This window comes from Alligator mississippiensis, chromosome 2 (genome assembly GCF_030867095.1).
Source record: "Alligator mississippiensis isolate rAllMis1 chromosome 2, rAllMis1, whole genome shotgun sequence".
NCBI lineage: Eukaryota > Metazoa > Chordata > Crocodylia > Alligatoridae > Alligator > Alligator mississippiensis.
Genome location: NC_081825.1, coordinates 270,372,963 through 270,393,613, shown reverse-complemented (window position 1 = coordinate 270,393,613; position 20,651 = coordinate 270,372,963).

Here is a 20,651-nt window from a genome sequence, read left to right as displayed (position 1 = left end):
CCCTGGGCTGCACAGGGAAGTCTTCACGTGCAGCCTGGAAGTGGCTGGGGACTATCTCATTTCAGGCAAAGTAATTTACTTTAGAGTAAACCTGCTCTGAAGCATTTGCACATATGGATGCACCTACTGAGAAGAAACACAGAAGGCATGTCTACCCGTGCCTATTACTGCCCTTGAATAAACTCTGGATCTTCTTGCTCCTAAGCTTATTGCTCCCAGGTGTGCTGTTTGAACACATACCTGGGACTGCAGCACACTGAACCAGGGTGGAGCAGCCCAAGCTGGCAAGGGACCTGGGGGATTCAGTCTGCCAACCCAGGGCTGCTTTCCGTGGCTCAACGTACTATGGAAGGGCTGGCTGGGGTAGATGGATGCATCAGAGTAGGGCTAGCCAGCAGGCAGCTCCTACACTGAAGCACCTTTATGCCCCAGCCAGCCAGGGTAGTGACTACACATGCAGTGCTGTGGAGCTTTTTTACTCTGCAGCACATACTACTTATATTCCAAATACTATCCTGCTGCAGAGTAAATTAATTTACTCCAGCCTAATAGGGGTGCATGTGTAGATGAGAGACATTTACTGCATAGCTAATTAATCTACCAAGCAGTAAGTGTCTCTTATACACACACCCAGATATGAACAACACAAACTACAGTTTTTACCCTGTGTCAAAAGCTTGCAATAGTAACTTGCTACGTTGCAATTCACACAGCTGTATTTTAGCAGTAACTGGCAAGACTAGACCATAGAAATGTGTCTGTTAAAATACAATATACAAGATGAAACAACCCTCCCACCCTGCCAAAAAAGTGTTCTTAGCTCTTATGAAAACAGCATGGGATATGTTGAAGACAAGCACGTGGTCTGTTCAAAATACAGGGTTGCTGCACACTGGGCTTTGAGGTAACTGTCTATTTCTGACAGTGTTCCAAACACTGCAGTTTCTGGGAAAATTCACAGTTGTTTCATGTCATCTCCTGGACAATTCCAGTTCTCTGGATCATTTACTCCAGAATAAAAGACCCCTTTCCGTCATATTTCCCCAAAAAGAACATCACCATCCTTCATTAATTTGTGACAATAGCAGAAAGATTTACTTTTAATTGTGGATTTTAAACAAGACTTTACTAACATTTGTTCATAGTTCCATTGCACTTGAGATTTTGGAAAATACTCAATATTGACTTAATTCTGCTTCCATAGAAATTAGTGAGAACTTACTTCAATCAAAAGAAAGCACTCTTAAAATTCCTTCAAATATTATCATCTCAAACAGAACTGTATATTCAACTGCAGCTGAATACATTTAATGATATAAACGTGTAATTTCTTTATTAAGAAATGAGATAATTAGCATCCTTAAACTTCCATCTTCAGGGTGAATTCAGTTGACTAATACTAAGCTCCTGTTTAGAAACAAAATACTTCCTTGCCTGAGAATTTTTGGGTTCTGTGATCACAGCCCAGTAAAGAGCATCTTACACTATGACTAGTCCCAACTCATTAGCAAAAATAAAGGGACAAATTTTAATCCACCTATTAAGCATGTGAGGGGATTTAGGTACTTAAGTGTGATCTTATTGCACCTTGCTCAGTTCCCAAAAAATAAGCTGCCTAAAAATAGGTCCCCCCACAACAATCCTCATTACTTTTTTGTGACTGAGTCTTAAGAGTAAGATGACATTGGCCCCTGGCACATTGGCCCTTGCATATGTTATGTTTAAGACGTGATTAACCAGTTAATCATGTCTTAAGTAGTTACCCAGCTACATGTTAATGAAATTAATGTTGTGATAAAACAAGGAATAAGCATACAAAGTTATTACTAATGTCTTAGTGTAATAACTTTATGGCTGGAAGTGGCTGGGGACTGTCACTGTGTGTAATGTGCAATAACTTTATGGCTGGTGTAATAAATTTATGACTGGTTCTTATCACACCATTAATTGAATGTGTGGCCAGGGTGATTGTGCATTACAGAATATTCAGGGGAAAATACCATTTTATTATGTGATAATATACATTAGGGGATTGGAAGATTTTTTTCTGACCATAGCCGATGAGCTTTTTTATGCTGTGGAATATTGAAGTTCACAGCATCTTATAATTAATCCCAGGCAAATGTAAATAAAGTTTTCATATTTACTCCTATTTAATTCTTTTTAAAATTAAACAAAATATAATGGCTTAATATGCTGTGGCAGCAAGTTTCACAAGTTAATTATAAATTTTATAGAAACATATATAACAACACTTTAAAACAATAACCAATTTTAACTCACCTGACTTAAAATTTTTACTTTTATCTTTTTTCTGTTATACTATATATTAGTACCTGGTAATTTAAATTCTAATATAATAAAAACCTTAGTTGTCGGTCTGTCTGTCTGTTTATCTTTCTCTAATGCTTTGGGTCAATGGTGCATGCGTCGCTAAGAGGGCGCATGCGGATTGGCTGCGAGGGCCTGGAGCATTACAGACAGAGGGGGCAAGGGAGCAAGGGAGCTGCCTTGCCATCCCCCACCCCCCAACAACAGATGGAAGGGAGGGGTAGGTGATGGGGAAAACGGGAGGAAGGGAGGGAGGGAGGGGAGTGGGAAGGGGTTTTTTTTGATGGCAGCACGCCCCCCTCACCCCCCTGCCGCCGCATTCCTCCCTCTGCTGCCACCATGCCCAGTCCTCACAACAGCTGGCAGACAGGGGGAGGCAGCAGGGAGGGAGGGAGGAGAGAGGGAGGGGAGGCAGAGAGAGGAGGCATGTTGGGTGGCGGTGGCCACCTTTGCGTGCAAGCTCCTCTCCCCCCCTATTCCTGGGAGCTGGCAGTGGCATGGGGTGGAGTGGCAGGGGGTTGGGGGATCACATGAGGCTGCACCGGGAGCAGTTTCATAGTTTCATAGTAGCTAGGGTCAGGAGGGACCTGAACAGATCATCTAGCCTGACCCCCTGCCACAGGCAGGAATGAATGGTCACAAGACCCCAGACAGGTGATCATCCAACCTCCTCTTGAATTTGCCCAAGGTAGGGGCGAGGACCACTTCCCTGGGAAGTTGGTTCCAGATTTTGGCCATCCTAACTGTAAAATATTGCCTTCTGATCTCTAACCTAAACCTATTCTCCATCAGCTTATTACCATTGTTCCTCATGAGCTTGTAGGCAGCCACGAGGTCTCCCCTCAGCCTCCTCTTCTGAGGCTGAATAGGTTCAGGTCCTTCAGTCTCTCCTCGTAGGGCCTGTCCTGCTGCCCTCTCACCAAGCAGGTGGCCCTCCTCTGAACCCTCTCCAGGCTGGCCACATCCCTTTTGAAGTGCGGTGCCCAGTACTGGATGCAGTACTCCAACTGCGGCCTGACCAAAGTCGCATAGAGGGGGAGTATCACCTCTCTGGACTGGCTTGAGATGCACCTTTGGATGCATGACAAGGTATGGCTGGCCTTGCTGGCTGCGGTCTGGCATCGGTGGCTCATGTTCATCCTGGAGTCAATAATGACTCCAAGATCCCTTTCCGCCTCTGTGTTTTCAAGAGGAGAACTCCCCAGCCTGCATGTATGCTGTGGATTCCTTCTCCCAAGGTGCAGCACCCTGCATTTGTCTACATTGAACCCCATCCTATTCTCGTCTGCCCACTTTTGTAGTCTGTCTAAATCTAGTTGCATCCTCTCTCTCCCTTCAAGTGTGTCCACCTCGCCCCACATCTTAGTGTCATCAGCAAACTTGGACAGCGTGCTTTCCACCCCCTCGTCCAAGTCGCTGATGAAGATGTTAAACAGTGTGGGCCTGAAGACCAAGCCCTGGGGTACCCCACTGCTCACATCTCACCAGTTTGAGTACAACCCATCCACCTCTACTCTCTGAGTGCGCCCCGTCAGCCTATTTTTTACCCATCCAACTGTGCAGGCATCAATGCCACAGTCACTTAATTTATTGATGAGGATGGGGTGAGAGACAGCATCAAAGGTCTTCTTAAAGTCTAGAAAGACTATGTCCATGGGGACACCAACATCCAAGGATTTAGTTACTTGGTCATAAAAGGCAATCAGGTTGGTCAGGCAGGACCTGCCTTTGATGAACCCATGCTGATTACCCCTGAGCATGACCTCCCCTGCAGGCTCCCCACAGATGTACTCCTTGATGATTCTCTCCAAGATCTTCCCAAGCACCGAGGTGAGGCTTACAGGCCTATAGTTACTTGGGTCCTCCTTCCTCCCTTTCTTGAAAATTGGGACCACATTAGCCAGTTTGCAATCCCCCGGCACCTGGCCAGATGACCACGGACACTCATACAGCCAGGCCAAAGGCTCCGCGATGATCCCTGCCAGTTCCCTCAACACCCTTGGGTGGAGGGCATCTGGGCCTGTGGATTTAAAAATGTCTAGCCCTTCCAGGAGATCCCTAATTACATCTGCGCTGACTGAAGGCTTGACAGAGCTATCCCCAAGATTGTCCCTACCTCTGGTAGGTGGGATATCCCAATCCCTGTTCAAGAAAACAGAGGCAAAGAAACTGTTAAAAATATCAACTTTCTTGTCTGGCACAGCTACAAGATTGCCTTTCACGTCTTGCAGGGGCCCTACATTGCCTGATGCCCTCTTCTTGCTCCCAATGTACTTGAAAAAGGACTTTTTGTTGTCCTTAATCCTAGACACTAGCCTGAGTTCCGTCTCTGCCTTGGCCTTCCTAATAGCCCTCCTACACTCCCGGGCTGAGGAGGAGTACAGTGTGTGGGTCGGGGAGCATAGGGCCAGACACGGGGGGGGGGTGGCGGCAATGTAGGGCGTGTGGGAGGCGCACGGGGCTGGAGGTGGAGTGACAGCACTGTGGGGTGCTGGGTGGTGTTGCTTTCTCCCTGCCTGCCCCCTCTCCCCGCTGTCATTCATGATGGCAATGCTAGTGTGTTTGTATATATATTTATATTTATACACACACACACGATATACACATACACATCTGGACAATCAATATTACAATATGTAATATACACCAATTTCAAAAACTAAATTATCTGTAAAATATTTAACCTACTCATACCTGTACCATTTCTCCATTAAATGCATGAAGAAATGGATGAGATTTATGCACAGACACACATCAGACCTCTGAAGGAAGGGAATTCCAGAGCTTATAGGTTTCCTACCTAGATTTTGATTCAGGTGTTGATATCCCAGTTAATTCAACATTCTGTTCAGTAGTGACACCAGGAATATACAGGACAAGATCAACAGAGTGAACAACACCCTAAACACAAACAGGCCACTTGTGTAGCTTATGGAATCCTTAATGCTGTACATTCCCTGGGAAGGATAATAATACATGCTAATAATTGGTCACTGATACCACAAAGTAAGTGTGTTACTCTACGCTGCAGTACCTACAGCCTATTCTGCAGAATACAGTAGAGCAGCTACAGAACAGAGCTTTAGTTCAAGCACCTTTGCCACCATTTTTAAGTGTGGGGGCACTGATACATGAGAATCAGGAGGCTGCTGGAGTATGGTAATGAGCAGTCTCCACAGTCACCCTTAAATTTTAGTCACTGCAACCTAGGTAATGAAGCAAAATTTGGTCCTTGGATCTGTAAAACAGACTTTATGGTGTGGTATGGGTATAACACCTTTCTAATTTAGTGAGGAGGGCTTTAAATTAGGTTTTAGAAAAAGCTTTAGTTCAAATGCCCCCCCCCCCCATTTTTAAGTGTGACAGCACTGATGCATAAGATGCTGCAGCACTTTTATGTAAGCACTACCTCCCCCCCAACCTCTGGAGCACATGTGAAAGGTGCTGGTGGCCTGGAAAATGTTCCAAATAGACAGAATTAGTTGCATATTGTCCCAATCACTCAATTTGGGGATTTAGTCACTTTAGACATGCTTAAGAGCAATTCGGGGTTAAGTTCGTAGGACTAACTAGGGAGACTGGGAAGAAGCATGTGAGATCCACAGATCCCAGAGGAAACTTGAAGTAGCCAATAGGAAATGTGAAATACAATGGTCTATCTGAACAACTGCTCCCCTTCAGAGCACAGGCACCTCCATTCACTTAGATTATAGGAAGTCTTGTCCATCTTCTCAAGATAAGCACATAAATGACAGCTGGTGCCTTCCTTTTGCATAATAGCCTAATCACAGGAACATTCATCAAAGTAGTAAGGGACCTACCTTCTAGGGCCTCCTCCATGTAAGTAGATTCAGATTTCCATCACCCACCTCCTAGAAGAGTGTCCTAGCATCTTCCTTTAGAATAGACTGATGGGGGTATTCTCTGTTCCTCCTGCAGAAGCTTGGTGGAGTAGAAAGCTATGCAGTATTCTAAGAGCCAAAAAAGAGAATGCAAGAAGGAGTATGACTCTAGCCCAGTGATGAAGATATTTACTTCTCAATGTATTTATGCGTTTCCTGACAATCCTTTGTTAAAAAAAAGGAAAGAATGCCAAGTTAGTGACTGAAACCTAGATCTCTTGCCTAAAATGGAGATATCAAATAAATTAGGGCTGTCAATTAATCTCCATTAATGTGCATGATTAAAAAATTAATTGGTTCTTGTGCTTTTTTAATGCCTTAATTGTGCATGTGGTTTTGGAGCCTGTGCCTGGGCTCCCCTCCACTGTAACCACCACTGCCTCTGGGCCACCCAACAGGGCAGTAGTGGCAGAGAACAGGAGCCACAGCGCAGTCCGGGCATGGGCTCAGGGAAGCTGCAGCAGGAAGGCAGGGGAGGAGAAGCACAGACACAGACACAAAAACACAGAAGCAGCTGCAGCCTACACACAGCCAGGAATGCAGCCCACCAGTGTGTAGAGCAGCATCCAGCAGGCAAGTCTGTGGAAGGGAAGGGGCAGAGAGAGAGGGAAGGGGGATCATATCAAGGCCCCCATGGTGACATAGCAAAGGCAACAGGGCACATAGGGGGCAGCCCACCTCTGCCCCCGCACCCATGGATGATCCTTCCTTGGCTCTGTCCCAAGATCTGCCCCAGCCCTAGTGTCCCATTCACCTCAGCCCCTTCCCCTGGCCCTGTCCCACTCCCTCCCTCACTGTGGGGGCCTCAATCTACCCCCCCACCCCTTCCCTATCCCCCTAATCCCTTCCTCTCCACAGACTTACTTGCTGAGCACTGCTGTACATGGCACTGGGCTATGTTCCTGTAGGGTTACCGTATTTCCAGTTTCAAAAAAGAGGATACCCGTGGAGGGAGTGGGTAATATGATTGTGTGTGTAGGGGGGGAGGGAGGAGTGATATGCCTGTGCTTTGCTCCTGCACCTCACTTCCAAGCTACAGCCCACCCCCAGCCTTACTCCTGCTCCTCACTCCTGACCCACAGTACCCCACATCCTGCCAGGGCATGTGGGACCCCCCTCCCCATGCTCCAACACTTCCCACACACACAGCCCCCCACACCTTCACATATGCCCCCCACACCCCATACCCACCCCAACCATAGAAAGTACCTGAATAATTTTGCATAATTTTGAGTTTTTAGCTGTGCAATTAAGAACACAATTAACTAGCTTTTATAATCACAATAATTTTTTTAATCATTTGACAGCCCCAAAATAAATATTATGGTCACCGGAGTGGGACCATTCTGGGTCATTCTTTGGGATCTGGATGCCTAAATTACACCTCAGTCCTGTTTAGCCATTTATTAGGCCACTCTTGCCCAGGTGACTTGCTATCTGTGGCAGAGCAGGAAATTAAATCTGGATCTCCTAAACATAGTGAATTCCCTAGTTACTGTATTATCCTTTGTTCTTAACCTGTTTTTGAGTTTAAGTTTTCAACTTGTTGCCTTGAAATTACCTGTCACTTCAAAATTAGCTTATTTCCCACCCAAGAGGGGGATCATTTCTAGGCAAAATATTTGGAAAAGCAAGAACTGAAACCATCCAGCAAAATTAAATAAAACCACTCAAAATAAAAGCCATCTTTTGGTTTTCTAAATTATCATGCTACTGTTGGTAAGAAATATTTTGTCTACAGCCTCCTTTGAATATTTCCTTTACTCAATGGCTTAACACTCTCTCTTCAAGTGCCATCTATTTCTATTTCACCTTTGTTCTATTTCTGTAAAACATCTATGAGAGGGGAGACAGAAACAAATTTCTGAAGTCTTGTTTAGCTCAAACAGTTGAGGTACATGCAATTTTATAGCTAAACTAACCATAAGTCCCAGATTGGCTGGGACAGACCTGGATTTCAGAGGCCAGTCCTGGCCAGCCAGTGAAAATTAAAATAAGTGCCTCGGGTGCAGGAACAGGGAGGGGAGGCAGAGTGGCAGGAGCTGTCAAATAGGAGGCCCTAGCAGATAGGAAAATTGCCTTAAAATAGGTAAATAGATTAATTAGTGGAATGACCATTGACACTATTTGATACTTCACAGGTGATTGTTAACACCTGTGAAGTAAAAAACAGTGGGTCGTCAACAGGTCATTAACAGGCCATTGACCCCCTGCAGCTTGCAGCAGGGAGATGGGGGTGGGAGGGGTAACCTGGATTTCACATTGTCCAATATGGTCACTCTATTTGTAGCCATTTAAAATATTGCTCAAAGATATTTTTTATGGCTCAGAACTTTGACCATGGCGCTGCTCTCCTCACATCACCTTTCTGGTTCCCTTTTTGTCATTCCATCAAGGCCTTAAATTGCCTATTTCTGCCCTAAAACACCACTGCAAATGGGCCATACCTGCCACTGCAGAAGGTGCTGTGGTGTTGTTTCCCTATCTTTGCCATAGCAGTGGTTGGAGTCTTCATTACCCACTGTCAAATTTTCAAACGAACTTCTGTGCTCTGTTCGAATTTGCTTCCATTTGTCAGGGGAACTCCATCAGCTACATCTTTTTCTTTCACATATCAGCTTAATTCTTCTCTGCAGTGATGTCTGCAGGGGGAAAAAGTTAAGGTTAATGTAGCTGCTGTGATGTGACTACTGCTTTTAAGGCTGACAAGTGTCTCACTGTCAATTTGTGACATTACTTCTTTATTACTAAAAATGTAGGCATTATTAGTTTATCCTTTTTTATTATTATTCAGCTACTGTTGTTTCTGCTTAAGTTGTAAGCTGTCTGTGGTGAGGACCATCTTTTTCCTTTGCACAATGGAAGTAGCACTTAGGGCCCTCACATAATAAATAATGAAAATAAGTTATATTTTATTTCAATATGTGCAAGAGATGACAGGACACACTGTAGAATGGAAACCTTAAAGTTAAGTTAAAACAAAGTGACTAAAATACTGCTTGAGATACCATTGTGAAATTCAATCTGCATGGTAAGGGAGCGGGGGGAGGTGGCAAGGGGGAAACAATCTCTTTTAAGCTATTTGAGTTTATAAAATGAAAAAAAATAGGGAGAATGGACTCTCCCTCCCCCTCTCCTATTATCATCATTTAGGTCTTAATCTTTTTTCATAGAATCATAAGAAACGTAGGGCTGGAAAGGAGCTCTGGAGGTCATCTAGTCCAGCTCCCTTCCTGAGGCAGGGTCATTGCTATCCAAACTGTCCCAAGCAAATCCATGTTTAACTTATTACTAAAACTACACAGGCCCCCCTGTCACACAACCACAAAGCATAGCACCATAACAGATGTCCTGCTGTTGCAAAGGTTGCTGAAATACATCTGAGAGATCCAAGGAGGAAGTCGATGCCCTCTACCACAGAGGAAGGAAAATCCCCCCCCATAATCCATACCAATCTGACTGCAGGGATGATTCCAGAGGGTGTGCAGTGGCATGGCCAAACTCCCCTTTCTGACCACAGGGCGGAAGCAGCAGTTGAGGTTTTTAAGCTCCCCCCCCCCCCCAAAAAAAAAAAAAAATGTCCCCTTTCCTTCCCCTCCGTGCACATCCCCTCCTCTCCAGATCTCCTCCCTTCCCTTTCCTGCCACTGTATCTGCTGTCCCAGAGGAGAGGAAAGCTCTTGCCCCACCAGGCTGTACAGACACTGGACTCAGCCTGAGATGGTAGCAACAGCAGTGGCAGCAGCAGGTGGGTTCTCCCTTCCTATCTGGTCCCCCTGGGTGTTCCCCACCAGCAAAGATTGGAAATGATCCAACAACATGGTTGTAACCAGCAGGAGTCCTATTTGGGCCAATGGCATAACAAGCCAACTTGGTACCTAGGGCAAACCCTAGGGCATGTGGTTCTGAGAGCAGGGGGGGTCAGGCAGGTAGCAGCATACCTGACAGGAACTTCTAAACAGTCCCAGCTGAGCTGCTGCCACATGTGCTCTGTCTTCCCAGGCTCTGTTGCTCTTAAAGCAATAGCAGCAAGGGACTTTCAAAGTTCCCAGAATGGCCATGCTGCTGGGGCTTGGACACTGTAAGGGGAGGAAGGAGAAGAGCAATCCAAGTGCCCCTCCTAACTTTCTGCCTGGGGAAGGTGCCCCTATCATCCACTCCTCTCTGACCCAATGGAGAAAGATGCTGGCTATATTTTAAAGCAGTTACTTCAAAACAAGTCTTAAGAATGTCAAAGCACCAGTCCATTAACATTTATACCATAGCAATGTGATTCTGGGAAGGACCAAAATAAGACACTGGTATTGAGAGGAGATGAACATAAGCACAAATGGACAATATTTTTTAAACTTGCTGTATGTGGCATCCTACTAGCATACCTATTGCATTTGTGGTTCCCTCTATACTCCACCAGTCAGTGGTGGTTTGTTCAGTTTGGACATCAGTCTGAAAATCTTCTGACCCAACAGCATCCTAAAAATCCAATTGACTGATTCTCTTATGAACCAACGCAACACTTATATGGTGGAACATGTATCTAGAGAATACCCATGTTCTTTCCTAATCTCCGTGCTAGATAATATGCTGGATCAGAAATTATGGGTTATGCCAGATAAAATTCTGTTAAAGAGCTGAAAGAGTAGATCCCCCAGGACTGACTTGTACCCCTTCTGCAAAACTAGCTTGAATTTTGATTAAGATAAAGCTGGTATTCCTAGTGCCTCAAAGCATTTAAGGAGTTTTTTTAAGAAATAATTTGGAACCGTCATTAATTCTGACACTTAATTGCATTTCAGTTTATTTCATACTTTCTCATCTTGAATGATTTATAATTTCAGTCTCCTATCTAAAGGGAGAATATATAATTCTTTTTGAGACTCTGTTGTTTCAATTAACCCATGGTAATAGTTTCATATTTAAAAAGAACTTGTTCCTTTTCATCAGAATTTCTGTAACTTCCTCAAGAAAAAGGGACAAAAGTATGATATAGCTGTAAGCACTGGGATATTTTCACCTCAGCCATGAGTTCTGATTCCTTTTTCCTCTAGACCAATATGGCTACAACCTGGATACTCTGTACAGTTTTGGAATTTCATTCTGTATTACTCCTTGATCTTAGTAACTATGGGTGGGCGAGGTAAGAGAACATGAACAAATAAATTGTGATTTAAGATTTTGATTGTAATTAATGACTGACTCAATCAAGAGAGAGGCTAATAAGCAGAAGAAAATGCCTGCAGTACAAATGCTTTTGGCATATAGTTTTTGGGTTTTGATTCTAGTACATGGATAATTCCATTAAGTGAAATTCTAATAACTGACGGACACTGAGTGTTTTAAGGTAGTGGGAAGCCTCTTATTTAACTTCACTCAGTCTTGGATAAAGATTATCATCCCCAACTATCCTAGCATTCATTTTTTCAGGAATAAAAACACTGTCCAGTTCCTACTCCTAAAAGTCAGGAGAGGAGAGGCTGGGAATCTCTCTCTCAATACCTGATGAAGAAAGCCTTGCATTCAACAGAAACTAACTTTATACCAAACATGTATTTGGGTCCAATAAAAGGTATCACCCACAAAAATCCTTATCTTTTGCATGCCTCTGAAGTTCACACTCTGATATTGTGTGTGTGTAGCAAGCTAGAAGTACAGTTTGTATCTCCATTAGACTGGCAGGGTACAAAAGATGAAAATCATCATATACAAAGCAACGACCCATTCTTGCTTCTTTACTTCCAAGGGGTAGTCCTGTTGAAGCAATGGGACTACTCCCTTGAGTAAGAAGGTCAAATGAATTAGTTGAAGTCAAAGTAATGTGGTTGTGCTAAATCTATTAAAATATAGTAATAAAAAAATTACTATGGGTAAGAAATTTAATTAACATTTATACTTAAAACAGGTAACAATGGTGAAAACAGATTAAGTAGTCCCTAACCAATAAATTGATCTGCTGAGATCTGGACAGGTCCATCACTAGACAGATCAATCAGTGACTGAAATATTTAGTCTAATGTCTATTTTGTGGTACATGTAACATTTGTGCGCAATTCAAAAGCAACTGGTATCCTAACTGGAAACATCAGCAGACATGGTGGTAACTACATACTAATGCAAGGGGAATGTCTTTTTTTCCTACACAGTCCTAGGGCAATTGAGCAGATGTTTGGATTGCCAAGGTCTTGAAAACTTGCCAATAGTATATCTTTTCTGTTGGTATAAATAGGTGTTACATCAATGAAATCTAGCCCATGTACATTCTGAGAGATAGCAGACCAAAATTTCTGAATGGTAGAAACAATAATAAATGAGTCAGTACACTGTCTGATATACATTTTTAGAGAGTGAACAAGTGAAATACCCTTCTTGGAAGCTAGCAAGTAACATACAGCATTTTAATCCTCATAGCATTCTCTTTCTATTAGAAATTGTTTTGTATTGCTGCCCTGATTCCTAATCAACACTAAACTTTATCAAAGACTTGCATCTTGTTTTTCTACTTCCTTTTTTGCTAGTGTGGGTAAAAACATGTCAGCTAACATAACAAAATAAGAAAAGAAAGTTTTTAAAAGTCCCATCAGTTCAGTTTACTTGAATGAACAAAAGAGACATGTATTTTTAGTTAACTCTAGTGAAAATCTGTACTTTGGGTCAATTCAGATTAAATTTTAAAATCTAACCTGTGGATGAATAGAAATGCTTTCCAATACAATTCTCTATACCCACTCTTAATTACAGAATTATATTTGGTTTGAAACACTACTAAAATGGCATTATTGACTGCATTTCAAATAATAACATCAATTGCTTGATGATGGCAAGATCTTTTAAAGTGCTCCTCAAAGTACATAAACTATTGAGTGTCCTTAGATTCTTTTTATTAGTGCTCCATCACCAGTTTGTCTTCTTCTGCTATTATATTTCATCTGTACATGGTAAAGGTAGAGCTAAAAGTATATTTATGCCATAAAGTGCCTGTACATAACCAATATTGTCCTAAAGTGGGGCATTCATTCTCCTCTTTATATTGATTTCTTTTAGGATAAACTAATGTAGTGCTGTATAGCTGCATTCACTAAAGATAGGCAAAAGAACCAAACCTCCCCCCCACCCCAAAACAAAAACAAACAAACAAAAAAAAAACCCTCTGCAGTTTCCTGGATTTATTTTCTATGCAGGTGAGACAAACTTGGGCGTTGACTGATACGTTTGATGTTTTTTGTAACTAATCTGAGGATTCCATTATCTCAGTTTTTAATCCTGCTGTATTAAATGGGCAATTTCACATAGATACCCTCTAAACATTACATTTACGCTAGATTAATATGCTAATCATGGCACAATTAGTAAAGGTACTCTACAAGCACCCAATTAAGGTGTCATAAAATGGGAAATGAGCCACAGAAATGTCCCATGTGTAATGTAGAACATTTTTATGGCTGGTTTGTATGGTGGCTCATATATAATGTGTGGCTTGGGCTGACAATCACCTGATTGGAAGGGCTCTAAGACCAATAATCAGCTAATTGTCAACCCCAGCCTGAAGTTTGGGTGGGGGCAGCGAAAACTGAAAGTGTTCCATGGAAGGAGACAACTGGTGGGATCAGTGACTGGATCCCATGGCACCATTAAATGAATGTGGCAAAGACATTGCCAAGAAGTAGAAATCCACTTAACTGCTAAGGAGAAGTGCTGAAAGGTAAACTGTTTCTGACTGTTCGTGGTGGTGAGGAGGAATGTACAAAAGAGTTATTTCCCAAAGACTTGTGTGTCGCCGCCGAGAGCCGTGGCACGGGGTTCAGGGCTTTAGGAGCCCTAGTCGGCGGGCGGGTACTTGTGACACTTGGAGTGGAATCAGGTACTCAAGCATATTGATTTGAACAAAAGATTGTTTACTTACACTGCTCATACAGTGCAGGTCAGAAGCTTGCTTCGATTACAGTTGCAAACAGGTACGGGGGTCGGGCAGAAATTACAGAATTCGTTTGTCGGTCTGCAAATGTGTTCAGGTTGTTTGGGGTGTTCGAGCCGGCAGTCGTCTTACGTCTCTGGTGGGGGTGTGCTAGGCCCCCTTGGGTCGGTGATGGGGAGTCCTTAGTGGTTGATCAGGCCACTAAGTTCTTCTCTAAGACACATGTGGAGTTTGCTAGGCTCCACAGCGTGCTCAGAGCTCTCCACGAGGTGTGTATGGAGTTCTCCAACTTAGGCGGAAACTGCTTCAACCTCTTAAAACGGCTAGCAAGCCAATCGCTGGCCACCATGTGTGAATAATTTAGAACTGGCCAATTGCGGGACTCAAATTTAAATACAAATGGTGGGAACTGCCTGCAACGTGCATTTCCTCTCTGCAGCTCAGAAATGCACCCTGCAAAAAAAGCTACGAATTGGCGGGAACTCTTTTGCACCCGGGGTTCTCCTCTGCAGCAGAAAACTCCACTGTGCAAAGAAGCTGCAATTTGGTGGGAACTTTTTCTAGGTACAGACTGTGCCTTCTGTATCAAAGTATGGAATTGTCCACTGTACTATAGGCATATGAACAATGGGTTCTGACATTGTGTTGCCATCTATCTGCCAGAAGAAAAAAAAAAGGAAAGAGCATATATGAGTGGAAGAAGGTGCAAGTCATCAGTCTTCATGTTGACTTGATCTTTTGCCATTCAATGCAGTGCTGTCTCTAAGCTGTCCTAGGGCCATAAGACTTTATTAGGACTAGGAGAACATTGGGAACCTGCAATCCATGGGGTGGCGAGCAGTACAGCACAGGTAAGCAATAAGCAGGTAAGCAGTAAGGGGACTTTGGGCATCAGAGCCCGGGGGGCAACAAAGGCGCCAGTCACAGGGCTCAAGTGCCTATACACTAATGCTAGGTGCATGGGGAGCAAGCAGGATGAACTAGCACTCCTGTTTGCAGAAAACACCTATGACTTAGTAGGGCTAACAGAAACCTGGTGGGATTTTTCCCATGACTGGGTGGTACACATTGAGGGCTATAAGCTGCACAGAAAGGATAGAGTGGGGAAGAGAGGGGGAGGGGTTGCGCTCTATGTCAATGAGCGATATACATCAACCCTTATCAAAATGGAATTGGAGGAGAAGAAAGTAGAAGGATTGTGGGTTAGGTTACATGGAGGTCAAGGAGAAAGGGATTTGGTGGTAGGGGTCTGCTACAGACCCCCACACCAAGGGGAAGAACTAGATTTGGGGTTCCTGAGGCATCTCTCAGAGACCATAAAAACTAGGGGGGCGGTAGTCATGGGGGACCTAAATTACCCAGACATCTGCTGGGAGACGCAGACAGCAAAGTCCCACCATTCACGCAGGTTCCTATCCTGTGTACAGGACCTCCATCTGACGCAGAAGGTACATGGTCCCACTAGGGGGGGATGCCTTACTGGACCTGGTATTGGCAAAGGGGGATGACATGGTAGGAAACCTACAGATCGGTGGTCACCTGGGGGACAGTGATCACCAAATAATAGAATTCATCATAAGATGTTGAGTGGGTAAGGTAACTAGTAGGGTGAAAGTGCTAGACTTTAGGAAAGCTGTTTTCAATGAACTCAGGCATTTAGTCAAGGACGCACTGCAGAGTAAGAGTTTTGAAGAGATGGGAGCCCAGGAAGGGTGGCTGTGCCTTAAGGAAATGATCCTTTGGGCACAGGGGGAGACGATCCCGATGCGGGGAAAAAAGGGGAAAGGGGCCAAGAGGCTTTCTTGGCTGACCAGAGAAATCCAGAGCAGTCTATGGGCTAAAAGGGGGGCATATAAAAAGTGGAAACGGGGAAAGATTAATAAAGAGGAGTATACCTCCTCTGCTCGCGCTTATAGGGAGGCAGTTAGACAGGCCAAAGCTACCATGGAGCTGAGGATGGCATCCCAAGTTAAGGACAACAAAAAATTGTTTTTTATATATATAGGGAGTAAAAGGAAGGCCCAGGGTGGAATAGGACCTCTATTAAATGGGCATAAGCAATTGATGATGGACAGGGGGGACAAGGCTGAACTCCTCAATGAGTTCTTTGCCTCAGTGCTCCTAAGCAAGGGGCAAAACAAGTCTCTCACTGGGATTTTAAAGAGGAAGCAGCAAGGTGCCAGACTACCAAGCGCAGACACTGAGATGGTGCAGAGGCACATGGAGGATGCGTTTAAGTCGGTAGGCCCGGATGAGCTCCATCTGACGGTACTGAAGGCACTGGCTGATGTCATTGCACAGCCACTGGTGGGAATATTTGAACACCCATGGCACATGGGCCAGGTCTCGGAGGACTGGAAAAGGGCCAATGTGATCCCCATTTTCAAGAAGGGGAAGAAGGAGGACCCTGGCAACTATAGGCCAGTCAGTCTCACCTCCATCCTTGGCAAAGTCTTTGAAAAAATTATCAAGGCTCACATTTGCGAGAACCCGGGAGGACAAATTATGCTGAGGGGAAACCAGCACGGGTTCGTAGCAGGTAGATCATGCCTGACTAATCTAGTCTCTTTTTATGACCAGGTTACAAAACACTTGGACGCAGGAGTAGGGGTTGACATCATTTACTTAGACTTCAGGAAGGCCTTCGATAGGGTATGCCACCCCATACTGGTGAACAAGTTAAGAGGCTGTGACTTGGATGACTACATAGTCTGGTGGGTTGCGAATTGGCTAGAGGGTCGTACCCAGAGAGTTGTAGTGGATGGGTCGGTATCGACCTGGAAGGGTGTGGGCAGTGGGGTCCCGCAGGGCTTGGTCCTTGGACCGATACTCTTCAATGTCTTCATCAGCGACTTGGACGAGGAAGTGAAGTGTAGTCTGTCCAAGTTTGCAGATGACACAAAACTGTGGGGAGAAGTGGACACGCCGGAGGGCAGGGAACAACTACAAGCAGACCTGGACAGGTTGGACATATGGGCTCAAAACAACAGAATGCAATTCAACAAGGAGAAATGCAAAGTGCTGCACCTAGGGAGGAAAAATGTCCAGCACACCTACTGCCTAAGAAATGACCTGCTTGGTGGCACAGAAGTGGAAAGGGATCTTGGAGTCCTAGTGGACTCCAAGATGAGCATGAGTCGTCAGTGTGACGAAGTCATCAGAAAAACTAATGGCACTTTATCGTGCATCAGCAGATGCATGACAAACAGAACCAAGGAGGTGATACTTCCCCTCTATCGGGCGCTGGTCAGACCGCAGTTGGAATATTACGTGCAATTTTGAGCGCTGTGCTTCAAGAGGGATGCGGATAACCTGGAGAGGGTCCAGAGAAGGGCCACTCGTATGGTTAAGGGCTTGCAGGCCAAGCCCTATGAGGAAAGAGTAGGGTACCTGGACCTCTTCAGCCTTCGCAAGAGAAGTTTGAGAGGTGACTTTGTGGCTGCCTATAAGTTCATCACGGGGGCACAGAAGGGAATTGGTGAGGCTTTACTCACCAAGGCGCCCCTGGGGGTTACAAGAAATAATAGCCATAAGCTAGCAGAGAGCAGATTTAGACTAGACATTAGGAAGAACTTCTTCACAGTTCTAGTGGCCAAGGTCTGGAACGGGCTCCCAAGGGAGGTGGTGCTCTCCCCTACCCTGGGGGGTCTTCAAGAGGAGGTTAGATAAGCATCTAGCTGGGGTCATCTAGACCCAGCACTCTTTCCTGCCTATGCAGGGGGTTGGACTCAATGATCTATTGAGGTCCCTTCTGACCCTAACATCTATGAATCTATAAATCTATGTATCTAGTTCAGTGATTTCAGGAAAAATTTCAAAAGCCTGCTGTGTTGGCCTCACTCCAGTCCCAAATTAGTCAATGGGCTTAACTCAGAGTTAGACTAAACATGAGCTTCTTATAAATTCCATCCTTTATTTTTACCAAGTTAAGACTTGTCCTGTACTGGTTACTTTATCTACTCATGCCAGGCCAAACCAATCATAAAAAATAAAAGAGGAGACTGGGGTAAAAAATATCCCAAATAATTGACTAGTTAGATAATCGTGCTATTTGCCCATATTATCAGGTGTAGTACTTCTAAATAAACAAATTAGCATAGTTCAAGGTAGACTAATAGCTGTACTGAATTACAGTTCTAAATCAAAATTTATTCAATATTTTCTTTTAATGGCAACAAACTTTCAAGTTGTAATTTCATTAATTTAATAGATTGCAGGTAAATTTCAAAGTGTATGCTCTTTCTCTAAGCTTAAAGGATGAAGACTTTAGCTGCAAATGTGATGAATGCTAAAAATAGTTTTCTTATAAAGGGGTGCAAAGAACCAACTGGTTGATTCACAGAGGGTGAAGACATGAGGCACTGACTGCACAGTGGCCTAATAATACTGTGCAATAGCATGCCAAGGAAAAACCATGCTAATGCACTACTGCGCAATAAATGTGATGAAAAACCCATGCACTGGTGCTACTGTACAGTAGTGTGAGTTACTGTGCATTGACTTAATGCATAGTTAACAACAGTGCATTAATGGCCATATAGATGTGCCCAGAGGGGATATAATCTATTGATTGGGGCAGGGTATTCAGCAGATCTAGGCTTCAGCTTTTGTATAGGCACTCTTGTGTGACTATCAGGTCTCTGTATATCTTTATCTTGGATTTGCTTCCTATAAAATGTAGTTGCCTGTTACAGGAGGAAGTTGGGAGGCTTTATTCATGAATTACTATGGAGTGCTTGCTATCTCTGGATGGATGACTCTGTAAATATTAGGCACTATCAGTTCAGCATATTATTAAAAACAATCTTCTGAAAAGGTACTGTGTTTTAGATGTGCATTGTTAGCATTAGATTCTGATCTTGTAGCATAAGTATGATTCAAGAGACACTAAATATGTAATATTACATTGAATTCTGGCTACCTCGTCTCCAGATGGGTAATGAAGAATTGTTGAAGAAGAGAAACCACCTGAAGGAAGTACTGAAGAGAGTTATTACTGAGCTTGGCTACATGATAAGTAAGGGTGGGGGTGGGGGTTGGGTATTAGATAACAAAACTCAAGATAAACACCACAGAGGATGAAGATTTAATTACTATAGTGCAAGGATAAAAAGTAGTAGATTAAAATTTAGACTGGATGCAAGTGTTAGGTTACAGACCAATATAAAGAAAATAATTAAAGAAGCCCTTCTCACTTTGCTGCAGTTTACAGCATATTTGATAGCACTCTTGAGAATATAGTACAGGAAACAATTCTGCATTGGCATATGACTGAATGTGGCTACATCTGTCTCCTTTCTGTAACTACCTGAAATGAAGTAACACATTGGTACTATCTCTAAACATACAAATTAACCAGCATTTCAACAATGATTTTTTTTAACACTACTTGCTTGTTTACAAGTTATTGATACATAGTTTCGTGCCATCTTTTGCCATTTACATTTCAGTGTATATTAGAAAGACTCCCTGTCTTCCTAATTCCAAAATATTTTCATCTACTGTTTTGTACTTTCTAATTTGGTCTAGAACAGGCTGTCTGAAGTCCTCCAGCTCTTGTTGTTCAAATAAAGTGAGAACTAGCCATTCTTAGCTTTTGAAAAACAAAACTGCTCCTGATTTTGCCCAGATCTAAGAAATAGGTTTGTGAATAGCCAAAAGGTATCCAAACAATTCACCAGCTTACTTTGTAATTTCAAAAAGGAAAAGCATGGCAACTTTATTTTATATAATATATAAAACTTAAGTTCCTTGGTGGCTTTAATTAAGACTAGAATGATTTTTAAAAAAATGTGTTTTGGTTGCAGTGAAACTGTTTTTGAATTCTTATCAAATCTGGAGATTAGTTTCAGTCAAAAATTGAGAGCCGCTTTGAAATAATTGAAAATTGCTTTGACATTTTAAAAAAAGTTTTCCATTTGAGAAATTATATTTATTTAATTTGACTTTTTTTTAAATGAAACTTGCCACAGACAAGCTGACTTTTCTAAAAGTCCATAATTATAACAAGTTTGGAGGTCCCTGAATTTACATATTTAAATTTTGCTAGATTTCCAAGACTGAAATATTGGGAGCCCACAGCTGTAAACCTGTTGTTGTCTCTTCTTAATATAGTCTCTCCCAAGCCTATGTCCCAGTAACAAATCAGGAGGCTCTCTCTCTTTTTTATTTGATCTTTAAAAGCCATTAGAGCTCTATAGCAAGCTATGCACTGGTAAACATTATTGTTTGACTGATGAGTCTGCTTTCTTGTGGAAGTGACTACATTGCAATGAATCAGGTAATAAAGAGGTCAGGCAATACAAGTTCTCACTTAACTGAAGTTTATTATATTTTAGAAATAAAGTTGCAAAAAAGATGGTGTAAATCAAATACATCCATTTCAGCAAGCCATCAAGGCCACAAGGAGCTGTCATTTCCCTTCTAAACTACCAAGAATGCAAATACTGGCTTCATAAGCATTCTCTCCTCCCATGACAACTTATTATTTATGAACTTGATTTTTTTAGG